The sequence below is a fragment of the Podarcis tiliguerta genome (assembly GCF_965153285.1).
Source record: "Podarcis tiliguerta genome assembly, chromosome: 1".
NCBI lineage: Eukaryota > Metazoa > Chordata > Lepidosauria > Squamata > Lacertidae > Podarcis > Podarcis tiliguerta.
Window position 1 is genome coordinate 37,410,871 of NC_139534.1, and position 13,848 is coordinate 37,424,718.

The window sequence follows — 13,848 nt, forward strand, 5'->3', positions numbered from 1 at the left end:
TACAAATGTGCTACAAGAGGGGTGATTTGCAACAGGAGCTGCACTCTTGTCAAATTGGAAGTAGCAGGGATGCCATGAATAGTACAGGGCAGAGGAGTTAAAGTGAGGAACTGTTTTGAGCAAATTTTCTCACTCCATAAATGAAAAAAAAAAAAGGTGGGTGTTTCTCTGCCACCCCCACCCCCACCCCCTTTAAGACTTCAGAAGTGAAGCAAATGGGCAGGGCATCTCCAGTTCATCGGAAAACTCGCTTGCACCTTATGGTCGCCATCTGTGGTGCGGAACATTTTCAACCTTGACAAAGCAGATTTGTCCGAGGATATTTCCTCTCTTTGAAATCAGAGATGAAGCTGTGGCAAAACCAGAATCTGTGTTGGCACATCTCTGCTCGGGCACCCTGTGAGTGGAGCAGCACAGCGGGCGCCAAGATGCCAACCTGGACATCAAGGAACGAACCACGGCGGAGCATGCTTGGTACTGAACAATGCCAAAGGTCACCGTTTCCCTCCCCCCGTGATTTTTTCCCTTCAGAAGTGCTTCAGGACACAATGGAAAGGAAGGAGCATGCAACAGGTGGTCACATCTGTGTCCATCTCATCCTAGCCAAAACAATCTGCTCCTTTGTGTTCCCAGCATGAAACAAAGAAGATCTGAGAGGGACAGAGTCGGGAGAGTGGGTGGAGTGGAAGCAAAGGAGAGAGAGATTCCTACTCTCCATACTTGTGGAAGATGAAATCGGTGCCAGTGAATTATTTTTCTTTCTCTCAGTGTGGGAGAATGTCTACAAAGTCTAGCTGGCTGGCAAGCGCAAACTCATTGCATGTGTTATTATTATACATTGACACTGAAGTATGCTACTAAAGGGAGGGAATAAGGGATGGAGAGACATTATAAGCACTGTGGGATGTTCTATGGTGTGTGTGTGTTTGCTGTCTTTATAGTTAACCAATCAAATAACAGTTCCCTGCTCATTGTCTGCAAAGGCCCAAGTTCTGCTTTTCTTTTAAGCTAAATACAAGGGAGGGAACCTTATTTCTGATGTCGTTTCTTACCTTGTGATTTGTTTATTTATTTTGGTACATTTAAAGGCCATAGCAGAGCAGCCACATACCTTTTATTCACAAGGCTTTCCCATTCACATAAGAGAGATTCACAGAAACCTTCCACGTGTCGAATGGTGCTGCAGAAGAAACAAACTGAAGTTATTTGTTACGTTGCTAAAGTTATCAAATATATTTATAAAGGCATCATAAATTAACCTCCAAGACTCTTATTCTCTGAAAGAACCAGATTATACAGAGCACACCCAGAAGCTGAAAACAACAAAGCAGGGCAATGCATTATCAGCACTTGTGCGAAATCCAAGATATACAATGTGGTCGTTTCCAGACAAAGCATATATGGAACAATCATCCTAATTTGTTTTCACAAAACTTGTGCGGAGGCTATACAATTTCGCTGTTAAGTGGCTGTTATCCTGCACTTCCCACTCTAGTTTTCCCATCCGTTTCCATTCTGCAAAATGTCCAAAGTGGATTCGCTTTGCAAGTGCAAGATTTAACGGTTGCTATTTATCGCAAGACTCTCTTTGTGGTGGGTTATGAAGGTGCACTCTTAGTGTACAAAGGGTATCTATACCAGCATCTGTCCTAATGTGTGGAAGAACTGCACAAAAGTGGGTCATTCTGGAAGTGCCCTTAGTTAAATGAGTAAATGTGGTTGCAGAGGCAAATCTCTTTGGGGTATCCTATTCGGTACCCCAGAAAGAGCTGGGGTTCCCCCAGCAAAACTGTTAAGTGTAACATTCATTCATTCGTGCATTTGTTTGTTTTTGTTTGTTTGAATTCCTGGACCCACTTCATGCTCTACATCCGATTCCCAACTTTAATAATCGTCTCTCCTTCAAGAGGTTTTGGAAATCAAAAAAATGACATCCTGTTCTTGCCCACTCTTGCCGACCTCGGCAGTCCGACTGAACTCATTAGGGGGCTGCAGCTAAACAAGCAGCTTTATCTCTCTAGCCGTTCTGCTGTATCATAAGCCCTGGAATCACAACCCCACACTCTCAGAATTAAGCAAAAAGGTCACCTAACAACATTATCTGCCCACAAAGATTGCAGGAACAAGAAAAGCTGACACCCTGAAGACTCTGATGTGTAACGCTGGCCTTCAAAATGTGTGACAATGACTCACGCTGAGGGACACAGCATAAACTGCAGGCAGAAGCACTTTGACATAATGTGGGATTCATTTCTTCAAGAGCTATAACCCATTTCCTGATTCAGCGTTTTCAGCAACAGTAATTTACAGTGACAGAATGAAATAACACCATCTGAACATGGGAATGGAAGCAAACTTGAGTCGGAATTAAAGAAGCACGGAGGGGTAAGAGAAATAAACCGACTCCCTTCTGTTACATGAAGCTTGCTGACATCCGGTTGTTCTCAGGAGTACTGCATGCCTGTTGACACCTGATGCTCTGGACAAATAGGCCCACAGCTGGGTGAGCACAGGCTCACATGTGCAACTCTTCAGAGCCAAATGTAATGGCCACAGACATGTTGGGTCTACTTTTTCAACCTGGCTGTAAGAGGAGTCATGTGGGTTGTCAACTGACAGAAATGTCAAGTGGCTCATGTAGAGTTGTCAGTTGATCTCTAGAAGCCTCATAAGACTCAGTCATAAGGCCGGGTGGCCTACAATGTGTGGCCAGGGAGCAAAGCTAGGTAAGGAACATTGCTTGTGCAATGAACAGACTCCACCTGGGTGACCGGCACACCTTGGGCCTATATTGCAGCCTGACCTAACCTCTCAGAGTTGATGTGATGAGTAAAAAAAGACTAGGGGGTCTTTGTATCCTGTCCTGAACTTCCTGAATCTAGAATGGGATAGTTACAAAAAAAATAATAAATTTCTGAGTTCATTGTGACCAGGGCATGTGTCCAACTTAACAGATTTGGTAATGTGTGTAGCATGAGAAACTAGCCTTGCATTTGCAAAGAGGTGCACTCAAATGTCTTTTTGTGGACATGAAGAAGAGAATATATATATATATATATATATATATATATATATATAATGCCTTTCCTTAGGTGGTCTTCTTTTAGAATGTTAAAATATAGACCAGACCGGACGTTGGCTCTGCAAAGTGACAAGCTGCCAGTGCTCTTCCTGTTTAAATGGTGGCTGAGGTTGGAACATTAATAGTTGCTGGGAAGCTGCACTAGAGAGATAGGTGGAGCAGCCTGCTGGATCATCTCTGCTCGGCCCTCTGAAGAGCAGAGATAGACGTGGACAACAATGCTGGCAGCGTGAAACAGGAAACCTCATCAAAATGCTTGACACAAATTCCAAAGCCGTTATGATGCAGCAAGCTTATTTTAATTTTCTTTCTGCTAAAAATGAATGAATTGGATCTCTCAGGCCTACACACACACACACCCTACAGTTGCAACAGCACACAAGTGTTGAAAGTTGCAACACACATAGAAGCCACCCACCATTTCTTCTGCCAATCCTCCTCCTCCTCCATTCACAAAAATAACTGCAAACGATTAGGCAAAAAGATAGATAGCGTAGAAAGATACGCACACTCCCCACCACTTAATATTGATTTAAAAAACCAAAGTGCTCCTACTAGTAGCCACACCTTTCTCCTTGCTTGTTATAAAGAAAGTGCTTTGAGGTATGGGCCCAGCTTGGCCTTAGGAAACAGCTCTGAGCATGCTTGGACTGCCTTTCCTGGGCCGGCACTGATCCTGTATGGTTGGCCTCATAGCGGCAGGTGGAGTGGAAGTCTTCATTGTGGAGCTGCTCCATACCCACAGCTTCCAGTTCAGGTTCTCACCATGTTAAAAAAATGCAGATGTTGGTATGATGAAAGGTATTTGGTCTGCTACTCTCTTCTTCCTTCCTTCCTCTTGGCGGAAAATGCATTGGGGTGTGGAGTGAAACAAAACATGGCAGTCAGGATGTGAGCACTTTTGCCCACCTACTATTCGAAGACAGGAGTGCCTGGTGTGCTCTGGTCCATAGGGTCACGAAGAGTCAGACACGACTAAACGACTAAACAACAACAAGTATTTGAAGATAGGAAAAAAGAAATACCATTAGAAGTCATTATAGGATTGTGTGGAGAGGCACATTTAAAACACATTGTGTCCCCTTGTCTGAAGAAATCTGGGAACTGTAGTTTGTTGAAGAATGTTAGGAATCGTAGCTCTGTGGAGGATAAACTACAGTTCCCAGGATTTGGGAGGAGAAATTGTGTGCTTCAAATGTACTTTAATTGTATGGTGGCGGGGAGTGCAGCCTGAGGATCTAGAAGGAGAAGAGAAGTTGTGACAGGAAGTCTTTGGCGGGGGGGGGGGGAGGGTGTGCTTTCCAAGCTTCTTGTTCAGAGTATACTTCTGTGAGCACACCTAAAACTGAATGAAAATACTTTTACTGCTAATCAGCCTGAAAGTGCTTTATGTTATGTTAATGAAACATCTTGCGTTACTTCTACTATAACACTGAGAACAATCTCTGTAAGAATAATGTATGATATGTTCTCTTTTTCATTTTACACACACACACGCCTTTAAATCCCATTGCCAGCTGGGTATTTAAAGATTAATTTCTATTTATCTTAAGATATTGCATATGGGGAGAGGCATCATCTAATAGTTTTATTGAAGTTTAGCATTATTTATTAGAGGTATCTTTGATTCTAATTATCTTTGGCAAATGAAAAGCAAGCAATATACTACAGCTCTGCTTAATATAGACATGACTTTGGCACAGTTCCTCACAGTGTGCTGCCAGGGCAAGCTTCATTCATTTTGATAAGACTTAAGCCAGTGGAGTATTTTAGCAAAGGGAGTGACGGTCTAATTTGGTATTCTGTGGCTTGCAAGATGGGCCAGAACTGATCCATGCTATTAAAAGGCACCAAAATTAGAGAAGATATTTCACATACGGCTCCCCCTTTCAGCTTTTGCTGGCACAGGGCTCTTTCGTCCAAGAAGATGCAGGGGGGAAAAACTTTTATTGAGCAAAGTGATATCCTCGGAAGTCTACTGCAGGGGAAGCAGCCATACTACTCAAAACTCCAACAATCGCCTTGGAATCTGTTTCCCCCCATTTTCCTCCATAGTTCCACTTCTTGGTTTATTTTAGGAAAAGCCATTGACATATATCAATGATCAGCAAAGGCAAATATTATATCGTAAGATCAATTCCAATCACATTTCACACATTTCTTTTTCTCCCGGGGGGGAAACCACCCATTCATGAAGCTACCTGCCTCATTTGCTTTTTTATCTCAGGGACTGTTGCTAGCTGTTTAAGGTCTAGGTGTGCAGCTGAGAAGTTGTAGATTTGCATCTGAAGTGCTCCTGACTGAGGGAAAGTAGAGGTCTATGCTTCGGGAAACATGAGGAGAGCATTAGAAGTGTGGTAGGGAAGATCCTTTCCTCGTAGAAGGTCTAGGACTCTTCAAGTTTGGTCTCCAGTTAAAGGACTGCATACACACAAGAAAGTTGGGAATGACCTCTGCCTGAGGCCATGGAGAGTTACTGCTAGTCATAACAGAGTTACAGTAGAGGGATGGGGGCACATGTGTGGGCCCCACCTTTTGCCAGGCCTTTTGCCCTGACCATGTGTTTAGTAAGAAGATCTGAAGTGGACTTGAAGGTGTATTTCCCTGAAGGAACGTAAAAGCCTCTTCACGTTTGCCTCAAACAAGCAAGCTTATATGCCTTTAATTCATTTCTTAAAACACTTGTACCCCGGGTTTTCTCTAAAGAACTCAAGGTGCCATACATAGTCCTCCCACTGCTCATTTAATCCCCATAACAACCCAATGAGGTAGGTTAAGCTGAGAGACAGCGACTGGCCCAACATCACCCCAGTGAGCTTCATGGCCAAGTGAGGATTTAAATCTTGGTCTCCCAGATTCTAGTCCATCACTCTAACCACTAGACCACACAGGCTCTTGGGACAAGCCAACCCATTTGCAAACTCCATTCAGACATTTGTGTTAGGCGTGAAAGTCAGGGGTGGAGTGGACATAACCCTGCATGCTGAGAGAAATGGGGACGATGACGATGACAATACATTGTACCTCCACCCCTCTATTTACTTTTACCTTCACATGTCCAAGCCGAACACCTCAAGAGGGTTTTAAACACTGAGTGGGGCACGAGGCAGCCTCATAACTTGCATTTTTGCATGCCATTGTTGAACCCATGCTGGGAATTGTGTACGGTGGCCTAGAACATAAATACCCTCCCATATTTCTCCGATGAAAATAGGGACATCCTAAGGAAAAGCGGGACATTCCAGGATCAAATCAGAAACCAGGACAGCTTCTGTAAAACTGGAACTGTCCCTGGAAAACCGGGTCTGAGCTCATCAATCCACTGAATTCAACGACCCATTCTGTCCTGATATGGACCTTCTGTTGGGGAACAACCATGTTATCTACCGGGTAATGTTCTCTCACTCACTTATGTACAGAAGGAAGGTGGGTGTTCTTGGAAGCTACACTGCTCCTGTGGAATTCCCTGCCTCAACACTGGTCACTGCTTGGATCTGAACATAGCAGGCCTTGGACATGAGGAATAACCAACCTTTTCTGCATGGGCTGGCTTTAATAACTGCAGCAAAAGCCAGAGGAACATCTATTTCTTGTACAGGGAAAAGGAGAATGCAACAACTTTCCTAATGCTCCTCCTTCCATCTTCTACCTCCTAAATAAATATGTTGAGAGCATGTCTCAGGAGGAAGGAAAGCACCATTTTAAGAAGGTTGGTATGTGTGTTATTCCTTGGCGCTCTAACAATAACAGGACTGGGAATGTGTGAATTCTCCACCGGTATGTTTTATGTGTCTTTGATGCGAGCCCCACTGGCAAGCGTACTTAGAGAGGGAGGGGGAGGAAGAACAATCCACAAACAAAAGAAACAGCAGAAAGTAGGAGAGTAATTTAATTGAAAAAAGCTAGGTACAGAGCCTATTCAGCTAGGTGAATGCAGAGAGCTACCACCAAAACAAATTACACAGTGCTGTCACTGAATATGCCTTTTTTCCCCTCAACAAAAGCTAGGGTACAAAGCAACTTGGATGCAGACCAAAAGCATTTGCCTGCAGTCTGATGAAATCCCCCTCGGCTTGCACAGGTCCTATTAAAGGGGCAGTTGTGAATGATCAAGTTGGCTGGAGTCCTCTTGAGAAAGGACAACAAGAAAGGCAGTTAGCTCTATCTGGCTTCCTGTCAGCTCACTGGAATGAGCTAAGCCAATGCAGAACTAGATTTCTGGGCTTTTTTTTTTTTGGCCTGGGTACAGCATATCCTACACTAAGTATCAGCAGTTAAGAGATGTCTGTCCTTTTTAGCAAAAAAAAAAGGCTCCAAGGCTGCTCAGCCAATCTGCACCCACAAGGTGTCATTCGAAAGCACCTGGCACTCTGCCTTTAAGTGAGGGAGTTTATTGAACACTGAAGGCTCGTGAGGTTTTCCAGTTTGTACAGTTTCCTTATTCTCGGCAGCAGGGGCCAAGGTGGGCCAAACTTCCATGATATCAAGAGAGAAGCTGAGGCTGTCAAATCAGAGCAGCAAAGACCTTGGCACCTGCAAAGGTAGCAACACACATTGTGTTTTTATAACCGTTCTGATGTCACAGTGTAGAGCACGTTAGGTTTGGCTAGGAATAAACACACACACAGAGAGATTCTTGCATTGAGTTACACAACTGTACTCCAGGTTTAGCCTGCTATTTCTCACAGTCCACCTGTCTCCAGGAAAGGGGATTATTTTCAGTCTGCAGCTATGAGCAATGCTCAAATTATGGGAGGGGACAACAGTGGGCTATTAAGGAAATCCATATGCTTCCTGGACTCCCACCACCACCGTTTATAGCTAGTCTGTTGCCTCTTTGTAGTTTGGTAGCTTTCTAAAACTGTAGCTACAATTCTATAATTCTAGCACTAGCTATAGGCTCATATACAGGATTATAAACCTTTTTTTAGGGTGATCATGTGAAAATGATATTTATTTATATTTAATTTATTTTATAAAATTAATATGCCACTTGTTTGAAGAAGAACCCCCCCCCCCGCCAGGCATATTCCAAGTGCAAATCTTTAATCCCCACCTCTTATTTTCAACTTTACACAATACCGTTACCCAGTAGCCACAATTCTAACCTCTCTATTCTGATTTTGCATTTATAGTAGTTTCGCTGAAAAAGATCTTAAGTTTTAGAAAGCTCCCATTTTAATGCTCATTTCCGTCTTAATTGCTTCCAGGAAAAAAGATCTGTTTGCTATCCCATTAACTCGGAAAATCGTGGGAGTTATACATTGCAATTTTTACCATCCCACTACCATTGCTCCTGTGATGAAATTTGGGGTGGTATCCTGGCTCATAGTTCTTTCTGTGGCTCTGTAGTTTAACCCAAGGTGCCACCCGCGTCCCACTCAACAGGTACTGCAGTGTAAAAGGAATGTTAGAAACCATGACAGAAGCACTAGTGCTATAACCAGTAAAACGAACGCAATACTCATATCTGAAAGCAGCCCTTGTTCAGGGCTTGTTCTTGTCTTGTTCTTGTTTATTATATTGTATTTTCTTTCCCTTGTAAACTGCTTTGACTATTACTTTAATACTAAAATGGAATACAAATTTTAAAAATACACTATGATTGGCTTAATATAATGTATTCATCCTGGACCTTGATGATTCATATATAATTTCTGTCAATAATCTTAATCCCATTGCAATGGGATGAATGGTGTGCAGTCAGCAGTTGTGGTTGTGGAGCATAGCTGTCAAGTGTCCCTTATTTGAAGGGATAGTCCCTTATTCCAGCGCCATGCCCCGCTGCTGTCCCTTATTGATGGATGTCCCTTAAATGTCCCTTAAATGATGTCCCTTAAATTTCAAAGGAAGCAGCTCCTCTCCCTCCCTCCCTGCCAGCCAGGGAGGAGGGAGGCTCCAACTGTGTTGCTTGGTTGTGTTGCTCACCCAATAAGAAGTCTAAGAACAACTGGGAGGTGGAGCTTGCATGCCTTGTGTGTGGCTAGTTAAAGCAAGCTGAGGGGGGTTTTGAATGCTGGACGCCATTTTGTTGCACGTGCTGCTGCAAACTTTGCAGTGCAAAGCCAGGCCGGGGAGCCATCTTAAGTTGAGGCAACATAGGCCTTGTGGTGCATGCGATTCAGATTCTATTCAGTTTAACCTCTGGTTACAAAGTTGGTTGGACAGTGTTCTCGAAGCTACCAGCATGAGTTTGACCAGACTGCAGGAGGACAGGAAGACTGGAGTGCCTGGAACAGGTGAGGCTGCAGGTCCCTTATTTTGGCTGATGGTCCCTTATTTTCAAGGCTGCTGGTCCCTTATTTTCAAATCTGTAAGTTGACAGCTATGTTGTGGAGATCCCAGCTGACTGTCACGGCGGCTACACAACACACTCCATTTAGCTAAGGTGCAAAAAGTAGATTGTTTGAATTAGCCCCAAGCTATTTGATTTAAACAACAGCAATGTATGTAGGGTGACCACAGCAGTAATTTCCTTTTGGTTATGTTCCTTTCCATGAGAAATTACAAAAGCCTCAGAATCTTTGTCAGTGGGTCTTTTCACTCCACTGACTTATTTTCTACTACCACTGACCTGAAAATCAACTCACAATTTAAGGTGAGTGTGCTGAGTCTCATAATCTGGCTCAGGCCAAAGCTTGAAGCCCACAGGGCTGGGTTGGTAGCAGACTCAAACCATGTATAAGAAAATTAGTTTGACAATGCCTAACATACATTTTGGCAGTGTCTTTCCTTCTTCCCCCTCTGTCCATTCGATTCCAATAATGGACGATTGCAAAGATATCGTTTCGTTCACCTGAATCACTTGCATTTGCATTAACGTTTTCTTCATAGTGATACAAGAAAGCTTACAGATGTATCCACAGATGATATTTGTTGAACTGTAGCACTTAATTTCCTGTGTTCCAGGTATTCCATTTACAGTGGCCTATCGGTATCGTTTTGAGTCAGTGGTGTCAATGCCACAGAGTGTTTCAACCATTCTCTTCTTTCACAAGAAGCTACAAACCTTTTCAAAGTTAAAAAAAAACCCACAACAGCTTTTCTGTGCACGGAAAGCCAGCTATAGTTTGGCTTATCCAAGCACACGCACACACACAAACACACTTTTTATGATTCTTTTTCAGAATTCTGCACATTTTCCTACACTTTGAATGGACACAGAGTTGGAACCACGTTGCTATTTGCCATCAGCAAACCAGAAATGGAAACCTATTGGATGAATGGGACCTTTGTCTGGACTTGCTGTATGGAGGAAACCATATGACAAGGTGCCAGGGAATGTTGTCACTGCTCAGTCACTGCGTCACTATTGCCCATTGAGACTGGTAGGGTGGAAGTTGGGAAGACCAACAGTACGTGGAGCCAGAGCCAATGACAGGTTGTAAGTAAGACAGTGGGCAGGTGTGGCCAGGCTGAGGGTAGAATGATGGGACAGCACCCCATTCTCCTTCGTGGACCAGCCTCCAACGCCACTGCTAGTGCCAGCAAGTTTTGCTTGTTTTGCTGGCTTCCTCTCTCTGGGTGTAAGAGCGTCAGAAGGGAAGGCAGGCACCCAGAAACAGTAAAGTGGGAAAGAAGAATCGAATGGTGCTGAAGCAATTGAATCTGATGCAAAAAAGGAGGTAGAAGATAGCGTAGAATGGAAAGCAGCAGGAGAGGGAAGGGCTGGAGCTCTCCTCTCAAAACGCATCTTTCAACCTGCCTTGGCAAGCCTTGTTCCTGCATTCACTTCTGGAGTTTACTCCCTGGAAGTTGTATTTCCAGGGCTGGAGTGCCTCATTCCCATGCTCATCCGCTTTTCTAGGCAACCCCGTGTTGACTCCATCATTACTGTGGGCTGCTCCTTCAGTTGTCTTTCCTTGCAGTCCCAACCCCTTGGTCAGAGATACTAAGCCCTTTTGTGCAGGCCATCCTTGCCTCAGTTGATATATGTTACAAGAGCCTCACTACAACCCAGTGCATAAGAACCAAACCAAACCCAGGACTCTTTCTTGGATGCTTAAGGTGTGGTTATGACCTTTGGAAAAGACACCTATGTCTTTTCAAAATGATTATGAGAAGCAACGCTAGGTGTCTAAATGATCATGGCTAAATGGGTGGGGGAATTTGCTCAATACCAAATTCTTCCCTCACCTGCATTTTTGTTATATCTAAGACATGTTTTTATATGCAAATATGATACATCTACTGACTGACTTCTGAACTAAGGAAACCCCTCGGCTGCTTAGCATGCGTTGTCAAAATACTAATGTGGGCTTTCCACATTCACAAAAAGCGAGGGGCAGGCAGGTGTTATGGCTGTTGTGGAGAGGTGAGCCAGGCATATTTCAAAGGCAGGGATGCTAAAAACTCACTGCTGCTCCTTCACACTTTTTTGAGCTGCTGGCCATTTCCCCAGGATGCCCAGAACAACATTATGTCATGACATAGCATTGTTGTGAGCAGTATTCTTCACAACTGGGGTAAAAATTGTGGCCTCACCATTTTAATTGTGGCTGAAGGCCGCTGTCTCCCAACCCCTAAATGTGCTTCAGAATGATGCTAGGTCATAATGTCTGCCCTGGAGATGTATAGTGGATTTTGGCCCTCGTTCTTGAAATTCAAAGAGGTGAGGTGAGGGGGAAAACTGGCTTGCTTGAGCTCCTACCACTGACAGCATACTGCAATTAAGGTCAGGGGTGCATGGGTGCTGTGAGGCTGAAAAACTCCTCTCCCCATGCTACAGTATATGGGAAAGTTTCTGAAAGGAGGAGAGGGGAAAATACAGTTTCCCTATCCCAATCTCCAGAAACCTTCCCATAAACCAGAGTTTTTTCTTATGATAAGCAAAAAAACACATGCTTCTTTTTCTTTTCTCTGTCCTAAAACCTCCTACTCATAAGGGTAGCCTTCAGCTTGCTAGAACCCTGCTAGGAATTGAGAATAAAGTATATTTTTCAATGTCATACTTGTTCAATTTAATTTTCTTTCCCTAATGCCTTATGTCCCCAGTTCATCTCATCACTATTAAGCATTTCCATTTACTCTGGGTAGGCCCTCCAAGCTTGTACGCTGCTCTTCCAGATAGGCCTGGGACTCTCCACAGAAAACCCTGGAAAGCCATTTCCCTTCCCCGGGGAAATGGAGTTGTGGGCTGGACACGAGCCTGCCCCATGCACAGGGGTGTGGCTAGCCCCCGCATCATAGGACGTCCCCTCTGCATCACGCCCCAGGCTGACGAAATCTGGTCAACCAGGGGGCATGACGTGCTCTTGCCCCTTTTTCTGGTTCCCACTCATGCAGTTCTCCCACCCTCCCTCCCTAAAATTAGGCTTTTAATCCTTTGACCTTGCTATGGACTTCGGTCGGTTGCCTGTTAAAAGGCCCTGGTAGGGATTTTTCCCACTTTGCAAATTGGCACCAGCCATTTGGATTTTTGCCTACCTCGTAGCAAATCGTCACAACTTTGTAAGTTGGCAGTTAGGCATTGGAGTATTCGGTTGGAGGTGAGGTGAGGTGAGGTAGTGGCCATCACCTAGCCCTCCTATTTCAAGGGTATTCTGTTAAAGGAATCTGGGGGGGGGGCGTGGCCCCATCCGAAGCACAGGCGGGGGCTAGGGCCATGGCACAACCCCTATCGGTGACCCTGGGGGAGCGCAAGTTGATTTGCATCGACGGGGCTCCCCCTACTGGTGGTTAGCCCTTCTGAGACTTCCTGCAGGCGGGCAGGCGTCAGATACAGTCAGTTTGGTTCCAATGCCTAAGCCAATACCACTCACATTCTGTAACCAATAAAGTTGTGGCCTTTTTTAGTCCATTAACCTAAAATACTGGTGTCAAGTATCTTTATTCCAACAAGGGGGGGGGGGGTCCTGGGGCCTTGCCACGCAAATCAGTGTTGACAATGCTGCGCTAGATGGATCAGTCTTCTGACTCAGTATATGGTAGTCTTTTCTGTTCTGTCTTATCTTCCAGTTTTTACGTGGCAATACAATACTGACAGGAAGGCTGGCAAGCTGACCAAGAGATACACATGCACATAACTTGGAAAGGAAAAACCATACTCATAACATGAAGAGCACGGCATTTAAACACACAAAAGTTCACAAGAAGACATAGGCCAAGTCATGCGCTTTTTCAGATGTGGAGCTTGAAGCAAAAAATGTTTCTGGAACATGAAGACCCATGCGCTTGCCAGATAACTTGAGTTTAAATAGGTGTGGCTGTAATAGTCAACAGGACGCAGAGAATGCAGAAATGGGCATTATTGCTATTGCACAGCTTGTAGGAAAATAGTTGCCTTATGGTCATTACTAGGTACAGAGTTATTTCAGTTTATTGAAGTCAGTGGAACGTACATGCATCTGGAGGATTTTATTGTGTGCATCTACCCCCACCCCAGACAAACAGAAAATGTATTGATATGATATCAAATTCAAAACCAGTAAATTAAACTGAAGCTGCTTTTTAAAACTTGCAAGTGTGTGATTATTTCAACTCCTCTTTTTTTGTAGTGCCTTCTGTTTGCCAAAGGTCACAAAACACATTTCACATCTTGCAATCCCCCCAAAAAAAGATTTCAACAGGAACAATTGCTGTTCTTAAATTGCACCAAGTTATTTCATTTTTGTGCCATGTCTTGGGTAACTCTCTGTCTCCTCCCCACCCACTTCCATAACAACATACTTCTTTTAGTCTGCTCATACGAATTTGAAATTCTCATTCATTTAAGTGTAAAAATATATATGAAGGCTACAGTTGGCTCTCTGGGGTCAATAGTGTCA